Source organism: Ambystoma mexicanum, chromosome 6p (assembly GCF_040938575.1).
Source record: "Ambystoma mexicanum isolate Mex_15411 chromosome 6p, UKY_AmexF1_1, whole genome shotgun sequence".
In the NCBI taxonomy this organism is placed as follows: domain Eukaryota; kingdom Metazoa; phylum Chordata; class Amphibia; order Caudata; family Ambystomatidae; genus Ambystoma; species Ambystoma mexicanum.
This window is the reverse complement of record NC_090935.1, coordinates 462,296,548-462,309,508: the sequence shown is the minus strand read 5'-3', so window position 1 is coordinate 462,309,508 and position 12,961 is coordinate 462,296,548. Positions and strand designations below refer to the sequence as shown.

Here is a 12,961-nt window from a genome sequence, read left to right as displayed (position 1 = left end):
GATTAAATGAGTGACCTATGTTTGGTGTCACATGCCTTTGTAACTGTTGAAATGTCATAGTTTTGCACTTAGAATCAGCATTCTAGCTGCATGTGTAAAATTGCAAGTTAAGTTAAAAAGCAACAAAAAAACCTGCCAGTTAGCTGAAGGTCTGGCTTAAGGAACTTGATTTTGCCTAGCAACTAACCCCATCAGCAGTGAAACTTGAGTCACCACTGTGTTCCCAGGCCAACCTTCCTTTTGCTGCCCCCACTGAGGATATGCCATCTATCTGATAACTGAATTACCTGGGCTCTGCAAGAGAGTGAACAAAGCCCTCTTCACTCAGGCAAAGGTTTTTATTACCGCAGTCGTAAATTGTAGCTTCCTCTTGGCAGGAGCTGGGAGGAGCACTGCCTGTTAGAGCAAGCTGGCTTGGCAGAACTGGAAAGAACCAGAAATTCAACCTTGTGCTGAGGGTAAACCACACCCCTTTGGAGCCAGAACATAACTTTAAAAAGATGAATAACTCATAGAGCGGACATGTGAAAATTTTATAAATGATACCATAATTCTTGTGATTTTTCTGCCCACAGTTTAAGACGTGGTAGGAACCGGTGGTATGTTCGGGGGGGTTGTGGCGGAAAAGTGGATATTACTATAAATGTGTGCATGTTAAAAATCTGAAACTTCATCAGTTAATGTCCCTACCCCCTGCGCACATGTATGTAAAGTTGGGTCCATGTCGGAAATTGAAAAAGCAGTTAAAAAGTCAATTATGTACACTCTTTGAATGCGAGCTCCTAGAATGAGCAGATTTGGACATAGACATGGCTAAATTCAGCCACACCATGTATATGTAATTTTAAACAAATGTGTACCTGTGCAAATATGTTTTTAGGTCAGATATAGATTGTGTGTAAAGTTGACAGGGGTGGGTTCTCTGTATCATAAACAGACCTCATCATGATGACACTTCATTTCATTCCCCCAATCAAGTAAGGAATGAAAATTTGACCAATGACAGGTGAGAGAGGCAAGTCTAGTGATGCAACACACACACCCATTCTCAAGAAACAGATAAAAGCAGAGAGTCAGGACACATAGAGACCTTCAATTCCATTTGCTGCAACGCACTCTGCCGGACCATACAACATCCAGAGATCCAGACTTCAAATTCATCAATCTATCCAGAACTAAGAGACCAGACCAGAGAGAAAGCAGTGCTGTGCCTAGCAGAGACCAGACCAGAGAGAAAGCAGTGCTGTGCCTAGCCGAGACCAGACCAGGCGCTGTGAGCAGAATCCGGAAAGACCTGACCAGACTGAAGATCGTGACCAAGTCGCTTTCCTGTTCAAAATCTCTTGTGAGTACTTAGCAAAACTCAGAACACATCTCTTAGTTTAAATTAATCTAATTCAATCTATTTAACCTAAGTAGAACTGCCTCCTATCTGTCACCTGTCATTTCTAGTAAAATTTGTCATTTTGAAAAAGTGTGCGTTTAAAATTTACAAAACCAAAAACGACCTTTACTAAATTACTCATATCTCCGCAACCGTTTGGGCTAGAGACTTGCAATAACTTTCATTTGGAAGCTGAGATCCCAGGCTTTCCTAGGACCCCAAAACGGTAGAGATAGTCCTTGCGGTTCCTTTGTAATAGCGCTCGGCGCTTCCGCGAATTTTGCCGCGATTTGCAATTTCTTCACATGTAAAAAAACTGCTGCTGCCTGATTTCATTTGCCAGAAATTCGTTTAACCTGCTAACTATCCCTGCATCATTGCTAGTGTGAGCCTGGACTAATATTAACTAGATACCACTCATCCTGAACCTCTAAAAGGGAATTAAGAGCGTTTCCAGCATATTTCTCATTCATTGCTAGCACCTATCAAAGCATTTGCCTGTGTTTTCAAACTTCTGTTTAAGCTTGCTGGATTGAACTGAATTACAGTTGATTGCATTTCTGAGAACTGTGTGTTTTCCTTCCATTTCCTTGCCTTGCATCGAGGGGGGGAGTGAATAGCCAGAGAAAAGTGATTACATTGTTTGGTTGAAATCATATTGCGTATTTTCTGTACTGCATTCATTGAATATTGCATCCACCTGAGCTTACATAAAGCATCCTCTACCACATTATACTTTTGTTCCTATTTACCAGTGTGCTACCTTATCCATTTCATGTCAACTCATTAGTGATTATAAGAAGTGTGCGAGTGCCAGATTCTCCGTTGTTGATCTTTATCATATCAGATTAAGTGTGCTATTCAAGTATTAATTTATTATAAAGTGTGAGATATATATATATTTTCAATTATCAAATAAACCTTTTAAACTTGCAAAACAGAACTACTTCTTGGCTCAGTGGGGTCAGGGGGATTCCAAGAGAGGGGTGTTATACAAGGGTAGTCATCCAGAACGCATGAACTGGACCTAAAGATATATCCATAAGGGTTTTCCTTCAGTATTCTAGACTAGGCGTTAACTTGGCTGTAGTGCTGAATTGAATCCTCTTACAAAGTGGGGGCTCGAGCCGAGACGTTGGGTTAGATTTACCACTTGTGCAGCTTAAGACAGTGTGCTAACTGACGGGATACATACATCCGGTCGGATCACCACGCTGCATTACGCTGTGAAGCATTCCTCAAAAGGGACACTCCAAGAAAAGTTCTGCTCTGCAAAAATAAAATACAAACTTCTGTAAGTCAGGACAGAGACCAATCTCTAGAATGACGACCTTAGTAGACATGAAAATGGCCAGAGAGCACCTCTTGCATAAGCTATTTGTGAGAGGTGAATGGACCGAACAGGGCCAGGATGTGTGGTTGCAGGCCATCACACAACAGGTCACTGAAACAGGGTCAGATATATATAGAGATCAGGGTCCCTTACATGTGGCCCTGAGTGAACTATATTTGGCTCCTAAAGCCAAAGAGGAACACAATAAGATTGCCAGGATAGCAGCATACCTGTACCTATATATGGGAGACATGCAGGATAGATGTGCTGAAAGCCAAAATCTGGCAAATAGGCAACAGATGGCATTACAGAAGGCCCAATCTGATCTGGACTCTTCTGAGCAGAGGCTGCAGAGGAGCCAGGAGGCAGAAAATGATAGTAGGCAATATATCATTAAAATAAAAGAGGATATGGATGTGCTGCAAAAGGAAAAGTCAGAACAGGATACCAGATTTCTGGCCCTGCAGAAGGAGCACCAAGACAGTTTGGACTCCTTACTGCAGAGCCAGAAAAAGCTGGAGCAACAATTAGACTTTAACAGGGCATGCACGGAGCAGGTAGCCACCTTGCAAAGTCATCTAGATAGAGTGAAGGTAGAGAGCAACAAGCTGATCTTGAAAGACCTGGATACCCAGGCAGAGTTTGATGAGGAGCGCCAAAAAGCTGGTGCCCTTCAACGGCAAAGGGACGACCTGGCGGCACAAATGCAGGCTCTTAGTCAGGAAAGAGACGCCTTAGGCCAGGAAGTCTGCCATTTAAAAAGAAAAATGGAGGAAAATCACCTGGCCCACCAGGGACTGGGTGATCTCCAAAAAGAACACCAGAACTTGTTAGAGCACACCAGGAGGGTGGAAGATGCTCTAGCAAGAAAGGAGCAGGCCAATAGGGACATTGCCCAGGAGGTCAACCTCCTGCAGCAAAGACTGGCCCAGTTCTCCAGGACCAACCAGGAAGCACAGAGGGAGAATGAGGCTCTCTGCCAACACAATGATAGGCTCCAGCAACAGGTAGCGATGCAGGAGAAACTGATAGAGTCGAGTAAGGCCTTAACAGAGGAACTGAAAGCACAAATGCAGGCTCTTGCATTGCAACAGGGAGCAGGGGCGGATAGAGATGAGGTTCGCTGGGAAATGGAAACTCCGGAGCATAACCTCAGGAGCCCTAGTACCAGAGGCCCTCATACCTCTCAGTCCCTGGACTCTGCCACCCCCATGTCCCCTGGTGCACATGAGCACAGGGCCACAGGGATGGCAGATTACTATCCAGCTAAGAGTATGGGGCTCATAGGCCAGTACCACTCAGGAATGGAGGGGTGGGCATCCGGGTATGGGCACCCAAGTACAGTACAGTTCAGTGGGGAACCCCAGGAGAGTAGGCCCATTAAGGGCATCCTGAAAACCTCTGCCCAGTTAGGTCAGTGGAGGGGGTACCCATCAAATCCTGGCAGCAAGGAGGAATCTGAAGACTCCTCTGAACTGCGCAGGACACAGGAGACCAGGTCCCCACATTCTGCCAGCCATTCCCAGGCTCGCAGAATCCGGGAAAACCTGGAAGATCAGACGGGAACCTCTGGGAGCAGTGCCTCTGAGTCCGAGGATGAATGGACAAGGGTTACCCGAACCAAAAAGGCCAATAAGGCAAAAAGGGCCTTGCTTAAGGACCCCTTAAAGCAGATTAAGGCGATCAGGAGCGTCATCACGCCTTACCATAAGAACGCTAAGTATTCTGTTTGGGAGCACTTAGAGTTGTTTGAACAAATGATGGAGACTTTCCATTTGAAGGACAGCCAAAGCTGTATTCAATATGTAAAGTGGACATTCTCCCCGGAATACTCCAGTTTCTTTGCGGGGCTGGAGGACCAAAATCATTTAAGATGGTCCACATATAAGGCGGCCATCCTGAAACATTTTTCTGTTCACAGAAATCCTCAAGAGGCTCGCAAGGCGGCCTACAATTTGCAATGTGGGGAGGATCAGGCCCCACGAGAATTTGTGCAGGAGTTAAAGCGTGCTTTTGCGCAAACCACCAGAAGGGTGCGCACAGATAGTAGAGAGTTTGTCAATACATTTTTCCATGCCTTGCCCAAATATATCATGACCCAGCTTGTGAGGGATTTTCATGAGAAAAGATCTTTAGACTGGGTCATTGAACAGGCTACCCGGATCTATGAGGTGCAGAAGCCCATAGAAAATAAAAGCAATGCCCAGAAAAACCCCAAAGCCAACAGCACCCCTGCTGCTGCCAAGGTGGCAGAGGTAAAGGTTACCCCCGTTTTGGATTTGGAGATGGGGGGGCCTAAAAACCTGCCTGCACCTAATAATGCTAGGCCCAGAAGGTCCTCGGGCCAGTCACAGACAGGGAGCCAGGGAGGCAGCCCCACAAATGGGGTCCCTCGCTCTCCTGACTATGTAAGTCCTCGCTACAAGGGAAATCGACCCATCCTGGGTTATGTGTGGACTCCTCCAGCCCAAGGGGGGGGATCCAGCCAAGCACCTAACCCAGGGAACTTCCCTCCAAACTTCCCACAGGAGGGCAGAAATTTACCAAACCCTGGGCAGAACTTTTTCCCCAGATATCCACCCGACTTCCAACCCCAAAATCATCCATCCTTCTTTCCTCAATTCCCTGAGCCCAGACCACTGAATCCGGGAGAGGGGAGGCCAAGGGTGGAGGGGTACCAAAATCTTCCCAACCAGGGGTACTACCAGAGGAGGGACAGCTACCCTTCCCGGGATCAGCCCAGGGGAGAAAACAGGGCCCCGTATCAGCCTGAGCGGGTTTCCCAGTTAGAGCGCCAGGTTCAAAACATGGCGCGGGATATGGGTCATATACTGAGGGCACAGCAGAACCCTCAGATCAGCATGCCGGCGCAGAACGCACCCAACTCTGGACCTGGTGCTCCAGAACAATGACGGGGGCAGCACCCCGATAAATCACCGGTTCCCAGGGAGGAGGCACAAAGGGAAGGGGGGTGTAAAGCCTTGGAGGAAGCTTCCTTCCTCACTTGTAAACAGCCCCTGGAAACCCCGGAACCGGAAACAAAATCTCTTGCCCCTGAAAGTCTGCCTCCTAAGGAGCAGAGGGGGGGTAGGAGAAACAAAAGACCCAAACAGACTCAGTTTGAGGAGGAGGTACAGATCTTCCAATTTGAGGGAGAGGGATCCTCAGAGGATCCTGAGAAAAGGATCTTCTCCTTCAGAGAGGGGAGAACTCCTCCCAAAGAAAAATGGGTCCCTAGGAATGCAAATCCAGACTGGGGAGATGTGGAGACTGAGCTACCGCCGCCCACCATCTCATCCCAGAACCAACAGCAAGAAAATCCCCTGGTTCAAACCCATCCTGGCGACTGCCTCCAAAAAGGGGGGGGCAGCCCAGAACCGGAACCAGGGGAACCCACAAGGGCTCTGATCTCCAGTTGCCAACTTTTTCTTTCAGATTCCCAAGACTCTCCACAGAATTCTGCCCAAATCTCTTCGCTATCGATGTCCGAAACCAGAAAGTTAGCCCACCAGTTGTCCAAAAATGTACATTATCTGTGCCCCCTTGAGGAGAAGGAGGGAAGATATTATGCTCCGGTACAAGTACAGGGGCAGGGTACAATCTCGGCACTGGTGGACACTGGATCTCAAGCTACCCTTCTGTCCAGAAGGGCCTTTGACGAACTGAATGCAGGAAGGGGAGAGAATTACCAAATTCCTCTCACCTCTCTTCCTGGACAACTGCAGAACTTTGACGGGAAGGAAATTCCCGTCGAGGGGACGGCAGACTTGGACATTAAGATCGGGCGACACAAGTTGAAACACCCGGTCATAGTTGTGACCCCAGAGGGCACCCCTTGTTTACTAGGGAATGACCTCCTGAGAAGGTTGTCACCCCTAATAGAGTGTGTAAACAAGGTCCTCTGGACCCAGACTAGCCGACCAATAAAATTAAAACAGAGTGTCAACCATGTTAGTTTAAACGGCACCTGCCACATGGTTGAACAAAAATCTGACCAAGTAGAATTTCACTTCCAGAATAGCCAAATTCCAGACGTGACAGTAATAGCAGTAGGACAACAGACTGGTGATGGGGGGTCCTCTCTATTTCTGAAAATCAACCTTCCTTCCAGTCTAAAGTGGTATTCCACGCTGGAAGGAAACACTCTGAAATTCTATACTAATCCACAATCAGAAACCCCCACTCCTATAGTCCAGAAAGATGTGAAATCAGCTCAAAGCCTGGCTGATATTCAGCAAATTGGAGAGCAGTTGTTCATCCCTGTTCAGTTAAATGATGGGAAGGACTCTGTTCTCGCTCGAGTGTGTGTGAACAACGGTAAGAGCTTCATCAGCGAAGCCATGTTCCGCCAACTCCCAAAAGATCCAGCCATTCCCACCTTCAAACTGATAGACAAATGGGAAATGGACCTGGAAGCACCTGACTCCAAACATCTCCTGCCAAGCAGGTGTATGCTCAAAATCTCCATTGGCAACAAGAGCATAGTCCATAATTGTTGGGTCGTGCGAGACGTCACTGCCGCCTTTTACTTAGGCAGTGACATTCTCAATCGCTTTGCCATTAGTTTGGACCTAATAAACTTCAAAGCTTGGTCCCGATTAGCGGATAATCCCATGGGCTTTGATGATCCAGAAAAAGCATTTAGGTCAGCTCAATTGCTACCTTATGCAGTTGAAATTCAGGTTAAAAAGGAAGTCACCATCCCAGAAAGGACCCGACAATTCTCCCTGGAAGTGAAAGTTAAAAGGGGACAAGAGTTGAAAAACCCTGATGCTTACATACATCTAAATGCTTCTCTCCAACAGCAAGGATTGGGGGTAAACCCGACTCCATTAGTCAACATAGAACATGACCCCATTCTAATAGAGGTGGATAACAGCGACTTAAAGAGTATTACTCTAGCCGCAGGCACCATTATTGGAATGGCGGTTGATGACCGACATTTCTCCATTGATCTTGTAAATGAACTGTTAGGACCCATCCCCAAGGACTGTTTTGACAGTGACAGTGATGACAACGCAACACCAGACAGGATTTTTACCCGGCATGGGGGGAACTTCCTGGTGTACACTTCCTGCCCCTATGGTAAGGAAGATGTGACCTGTGACTTCAGGAGGGATGAGGTGATTTTCCAGGTCCATGAGGGCTGCCTTTCCCACCTGAAGCCTCCGGTCCAAATCAGCACTCTGACCAGGGACTTCTCCACCCAGCTGGAGGAGGCCGCGGAGATAGCCAAACCAGAAGTCTTTCCAGGCTTCAGGCAGATGGTGGAAGAGAGAGTCAACCTAGCTGATGCCTGTGTGACTCTGGAACAAAAGCAAAAGTTGAAACAAGTTTTCTTGGATTTCCAAGATCTCTTTGCGGTAGACTCATATGACTGTGGTCGCACCGACATCCACACCACAACAATCCCCACGGACCCTGGCATGACTCCTGTGTTTGTGAAGCAATATCGCTTGCCTCTCGCATCAATGGAGTCCCTTACTGAAATAATTAAGAACCTTGAGTCCCGGGGAATAATCCGTCCAGTCCACAGCACCTTCAATAATCCGGTGCTGGGAATATTGAAGCCAAACGGCCAGTGGAGACTCTGCGCCGACCTTAGGGAGCTCAACAAACGGGTCCATACTTCCCGATGGCCTCTGCCCTACATTGACCAAGGGCTGGCCCAGATCCAGGGGTCACAGGTATTCACTGCAATAGACCTGACCAATGGATACTGGACTGTGCCTGTCAGTAGGGAGGACCAATACAAGCTGGCTTTTACCTTTGGGGGCCAGCAGTACACATGGACCCGGACTCCCTTCGGATACCTCAACTCCGGCAATGAATTCAACATTTTCCTACATAAGGCCATGCCCGACCTGGGTGCGAGGGGTAACCTGGCTTATGTAGATGATGTCCTCATCAAAAGTTCATCTGTGGAGGAACACATAGCGGAGATCCGTTATGTTCTGACCCAGTTGAGAGCCGCCGGAGCAAAACTTTCCTTTCAGAAAGCACAGTGGTGTAGAACCCGTGTTAATTTCTTGGGGCATGAGATTACTCCTCAGGGTCTCTGTCCCCAGGAAAAGAAAGTGGAAGCACTTCAGAAGCTGAAAGACCCCACAACTCTGCGGGAACTAAGGAGCCTCCTTGGACTGACTAATTACAGCAGAAAGTTCATTGAGGGCTACGCAGAGATCACCAGACCCCTGATTCATCTCCTGAAAGGGGGGGTCAAGTGGGAATGGGGTCCAGAACAAGCCGAGGCAGTAAGACAACTCAAAAGAAGTCTCTCACAAGCGCCTTGCCTAGCTTACCCTGTCAGAAACAAGGAGTTCTTCCTGGAGACGGGGTTCTCTAATACGTGCTTGACGGCAGTATTATATCAAAAGCATGACAAGGTCAATAAAGTAATCTCCTATGCGAGCAAAACTTTATCCTTTGTGGAGGAAAAATTCAACGATTGTGAGAAGGCACTCCTGGCAACGGTGTGGGCATTGAAGAATTACCGCCCGTTTATCCAGGGGGAACACATCATAGTGGAGACTCCACACCAGCCTCTGCAATATCTCCAAAGTGACAGAATCCGGGCCGGAAATGTGAGTAATTCCCGAATTACTTCCTGGATTCTGTCAATGCAAGGCTTTCCTGTGGAGGTCAGATATGGCCAAAACAAGAAGAGTCCACTCGCGCAAGGTCTGGCTGACTTGCATGATTGTGCCAGAGAAAACTGTCTCGAGGACGAAAGTCTAAAAATCAAGGACAACATGGAGGCATACCTTAATTCCCCCCACAAAGTCTTTGAAGAGGACAAGTGTGAGGGAATGCCCACTGTCTATGTGGATGGATGCTCTTACCATGTTGACAACGACGGGGAGAAAGAACTGGTGGCTGGCGTAGGGAATGCATGGGTAAATGAGTCCCCAGAACCCTCCGCTGGATACAAAATTGGTCCCCGAAGTAGTCAGGTGGCAGAATTGATGGCTGTGCATCATGCCATCCTCACTGCTGTCCAGCATCAACTCCACGAACTGGTCATAATCACAGATTCGGATTATGTACGGAACGGGTTCGTGGAGCACCTGGTTAATTGGAAAACCAGAGGCATGTTATGTGCTAACAACAAACCCTTGAAACATGGGAAGTTGATCCAAAACATTGATGATCTGGTCACCTCGAATGGGATGACCATCTATTGGAAGAAGATCAAGGGTCATTCCAAAGTAGAGGGACCAGACAAAACTGGAAATGACTTAGCTGATCAGCTGGCCAAAACCGGGGCCATCCAAGGGGATCTAATTGAGATTGAGTCCCTGTTGGGGGAAATCCAGGTCACTGCCATCACTAGGTCCCAGACAAATGCTCACAACGACCTCTCAATTGCACAATGGAGTAAGGAGACCCCTGATGCTGATTTGATTACTGCTCAGAAGGGGGATCCAATAATTGGTAAATTTTACCAGCACCTTGAGGACCCTGAGAACTTTCCCCTGACGGATACCGATTACATTGGGAAAGAGGACCTAAGAGTGTTGATGAAATGTCCCAAAATGTTCCGGATCCAAGACGGTTTGTTGGTAAGGAAATCCAAAGCTGGCCACGATCAGTGGGTGGTTCCTACCTCATTCCGAAGCCTGATGTTAAGTCACGCCCATGATGCGGCCACTGCCGGTCATAGTGGGTTTCACACCACATTGGAAATCTTAAGAGAGGTTGCATACTGGCCACACATGGGCCAGGACCTCAACCAATATTTGAAGGGTTGTCTTGTGTGTGCACAATTTCAGCCGACATCCCTCACGCACCGGGCGCCTTTACAAAAGAGGGGAATGACACTGCCATGGTCAGATTTACAAATCGACTTTGTGGGCCCTGTGATTCGCTCGGCTAGGGGGAATAAGTACATGTTGACTGTGACATGCTTGTTTACCAAGTGGGTGGAATGTCTCCCAGCCCCAAATTGCAAGGCAGAAACTGCAGCTGCCTTGATGATTAACCACATCTTTTCCCGTTTTGGTCTACCTCAAAGGATTGAGTCAGACAGAGGTAGCCACTTCACCAGTGAAGTAATGACAAAGATGTGGGAGATACTGGGGGTCAAGAGAAAGCTGCATATTGCTTATAGACCAGCTTCTTCTGGGGCGGTAGAGAGATATAACCGGACAATTGTGAGCATATTAAAGAAGTTTGTGGCAGATTCTGGGCCAAGTTGGGATATCCGATTACCTCTGGTCCTAATGGCCATCAGATCTACCCCTTCATCTGCAACCAAAATGTCACCATTTGAGTTGATGACTGGGCGCAAGATGGTGCTTCCTCAGCATTTGCTCTATAGGACCCAAGAGCAGACACTGATAAATGCCTCCACTACTCATGAGTATGTGGAGAATTTAAGGAAACACCTCCAACATGCTTTTGCTTATGCTCAGCGGAATCTAGAAAGATCAGCTGATAGCATGAAGACCCACTATGACCTGAAAACTTCCAGGAAGGAATATCAGGTGGGGGACCGGGTCTATCTATACAACTTCCAAAGGAACCAGGCCAAGCAGCGCAAATTTTTGCCTACATGGAAGGGACCCTTTGAGATCATCGACAAGATCTCCCCTGTGGCCTACAAAATCCACATCCCCAAAGGCGGTTCGGCAGAGGGGGAAGACAAGTGGGTACACATAAACCAGTTGAAATGTTGCCATCCCAGGCACACTCTGCAACAACTGGAGGAATCCTCTGGAATCCTAGCGGGTACTGTATCAGACTAATTCAGTTCCAATCATAAAACATACCACATCTAGTCTCTAAAATATTGTGATTTGCATGAAACTGTCTCTTAGTTATACTGTTTTTTTATCAAAATAAGAATGTAATGTTTCGGTATGATGAAATGCATATGCTGCCCCACTATCTCAACAGTGGTGGAAAAACGTCTATGAGTAGGTATTGCCGCTCTTCCTTTGTCGTCCTAGGAGAAAGAACACCTTGAGACGGGCCAAGGAGGACGATCCGGAGACCGGGAGCTGAGACGCAACGGGCTCGGGGTACCGCCCAATATTCCCATCAGGACCGGCGAGGAGAACCGATCGATCCGACCGGATGGAGGAAAAGATGCTGAACTGTGCCATCTATTGGAAGAAGATGAGGAAACATCCCAGATCTTGCGAGTCCCATCAGTGAAACCGAATGGCCATCGCAAGAGGGGGGCTTGTGGGATGTATTTACCCATGCATCCTAGCCCTACCTCAAAACTGTGCAGTACTGACATGAAAACATCATGATGGCCAGAGCTTCCCAGAAAATGCACAAGGAAATGCATGAAGAATAGGCTGCCATTCATTTTTGCCGATGTTATGGGCACAGAAGGAAACTGCCTAAAACCACCATTGGACTACCCACACAGTAGTCTGAAACCATTGGGAATGGCAATGCTGATTGCCAAATGCAACCTAGAAGTGTGGGGAATTCATTTCTTAAATCCCAAAAATGAGTGCAGTACCAGTACTCACCACTATCCAAAAGCCGGCGTTTTAAAACCACTCTGTGTGTTTCTGAAGGCAAGTCAAAATGCCTATTTCTAACAGTGCAACATGTGCAAAATATTTACTGAACACCAGCAGACATTGGCAGAATGGAGTTTTGTGTGCCTACAGAATCTGGGAAATGAAGATCATAAGACAAGGTTTATAACAAGACTGGCTGAGCTGTGGATTGCAGCAGTTTAAGTTGCACTGGATTTAAAGACACTAAAATCGAAAATGTTTAGATTAAATGAGTGACCTATGTTTGGTGTCACATGCCTTTGTAACTGTTGAAATGTCATAGTTTTGCACTTAGAATCAGCATTCTAGCTGCATGTGTAAAATTGCAAGTTAAGTTAAAAAGCAACAAAAAAACCTGCCAGTTAGCTGAAGGTCTGGCTTAAGGAACTTGATTTTGCCTAGCAACTAACCCCATCAGCAGTGAAACTTGAGTCACCACTGTGTTCCCAGGCCAACCTTCCTTTTGCTGCCCCCACTGAGGATATGCCATCTATCTGATAACTGAATTACCTGGGCTCTGCAAGAGAGTGAACAAAGCCCTCTTCACTCAGGCAAAGGTTTTTATTACCGCAGTCGTAAATTGTAGCTTCCTCTTGGCAGGAGCTGGGAGGAGCACTGCCTGCGAGAGCAAGCTGGCTTGGCAGAACTGGAAAGAACCAGAAATTCAACCTTGTGCTGAGGGTAAACCACACCCCTTTGGAGCCAGAACATAACTTTAAAAAG

General features: G+C 47.2%; 1 protein-coding gene across 1 annotated transcript in view; it reads right to left on the bottom strand.

Moving 5' to 3' along the window:
* The window catches only part of LOC138510734 (sodium channel protein 1 brain-like), a 640,892-nt gene that overhangs the window by 261,922 nt on the left and 366,009 nt on the right, over positions 1-12,961 (bottom strand). The gene's annotated exons all lie outside the window — the stretch shown is intronic.